The sequence below is a fragment of the Tupaia chinensis genome, unplaced genomic scaffold, assembly GCF_000334495.1.
Source record: "Tupaia chinensis unplaced genomic scaffold, TupChi_1.0 Scaffold143861_1, whole genome shotgun sequence".
Lineage (NCBI taxonomy): Eukaryota > Metazoa > Chordata > Mammalia > Scandentia > Tupaiidae > Tupaia > Tupaia belangeri.
In genome coordinates this window covers 254,312-256,033 of record NW_006203712.1, presented here as the reverse complement: position 1 = coordinate 256,033, position 1,722 = coordinate 254,312, and the positions used below count along the sequence as shown (strand labels likewise).

The window sequence follows — 1,722 nt, the reverse complement described above, 5'->3', positions numbered from 1 at the left end:
GCGGCGCGGCAGCTCCTCGCGAAGTTCGTTCACCTTCAGACGGCGCACATCCATGGCCCGGGCCCCCGGGGCGGCCCCCGAGCCCGGCCCGGCCTCTTTCAAAAGAACGGCAATGAGAGCTCCCAGAAGCAGCTGGGGAGGAAGCGTTGGACTACGTCGAAGCCGGAGCGGAGGGCGGGAAAAGTCAGGAGGTGGAGCGCGCGCTGATTGGGTAGCGCCCGCGCGCCAGCTGCCGTAGGGTCAAATGAGGAAAAGGGAGTAACAGTTTGGACCAATCAGCAATGAGATCTCAGAATGAGCGCCCCCCCCAACTCTCCCCCGCCTCACGGCCTTTCCTACGCAGTCCTTTCACAAACGAAGTGTCTCTGTAACACACATTCTGAATGGTCCAGATCTCCCGCCCCTTGGGGGGGGGTCCGAGCGGGTAATCATTAGAACCAATCAAACGCGGGGTCGGGAGAAACCCCACCTTCCTGATGCCTTTAAGTAACCGGAAAGAGAAGGATTCACAGAGGGCCCGCCCCTTGCCGTTAGGGCGGTTTCAAAACAATCTGTCCACCAATAGTAGTTATTGTCTTATCCGATTAAAGCCGATATACGTGAGTCGCTTTAGGAAAAGCTAACCAGATTGGCCACTGTTCAGAGGATGGCCTCACAAATTTTACTGTAGAGGGAGGTATACAGAATAGAGATTAAGTAGATATTTTATTCATCTTCCTGAAGAACAAAAAATATTGCTTATGAAAGCAAAATTTGAACTTCAGCAAGTCCTGAAGGCTTGGAAATAGAGGCTAGACTGACAAGGCGAGAAAAGCTGTAAAGGAAATTGCACCCCCTTCCCTTCGAGAGTACATGTCGCCTCTTTCCACGATGCGCTTAGCGGCCGTCTTTCTCTATGGTTGGTACCTTACGTGAAAGGGCGCTCTGTCCGCGACCATCGAGCTTCCCCCTCTGGAAAGACTTCTAAAAGTTGGCTGCCCGCTATTCCAAATCCTCGAATCTGCTGTTCCGTAAATCTGGCTGTTTGGCGTCTCTAGCGACCAACTCAAACTTAGGGATCCGCATTAAGCCTCGCATCAGTAAATACAAATGCCAGTTTCACAATACCTAACGCTGCACCACTTGTCGCCTCTAACTCAGAACTTCGAGATACAGAGTGCAGACGCTCATAGGCCACACCTCCGCCCACGAAAGCCACACGCCACCTCTGCGTAGACAAAGACACACATCGCACGGATGAACGGGAGGCGTGAGTCAGTTCAGAGGCATCACTCGGATAACACACCAAACTGCGGTGTAGATATGCCCACTAAGGTCCTCACGGGCGAGCAACATCAAATGATAGAAACACACAGGACAATTGCGCTACCAAGTTTACAACAACTCAGACACACGACACCCACTCAGAAGCGGGACAGACACTCACGTGGGTCCGGAGGTTCCAGTCCAGACACCCCGCCCCTCGCCCACGTCCGACTTCCTCTCTCCTCCCAGCTTCCCACAATGATTTGTTCTAAAAAAGTTTGTGGCCCGGATTGAACTGTCCCCAGTTCTCAGGAGCCACCACTGGGGGGCGTCCGGGCGCTGCCAAGGTTCCTTCTTCCGTTTTGAGACACACCCGGGAACCCGTGCCCCGGAGGATTGCCGGACGGAGGGGCTGTCTGAGCAGGAGTCCCGGTGACCTGTGGCTATCAGGTGTTCTGTGCCTGTATTTTTATGTGA

The 1,722-nt window shown here is 53.9% G+C and overlaps 1 protein-coding gene across 1 annotated transcript in view; it reads right to left on the bottom strand.

The window, feature by feature from the left end:
* Positions 1–49, bottom strand: part of HNRNPUL1 (heterogeneous nuclear ribonucleoprotein U like 1) — a gene marked incomplete in the record, with an annotated part of 54,383 nt that extends 54,334 nt beyond the window's left edge. The window contains 1 exon segment of the mRNA XM_006165273.3: positions 9–49.
* Positions 50–1,722: the final 1,673 nt, after the last annotated feature.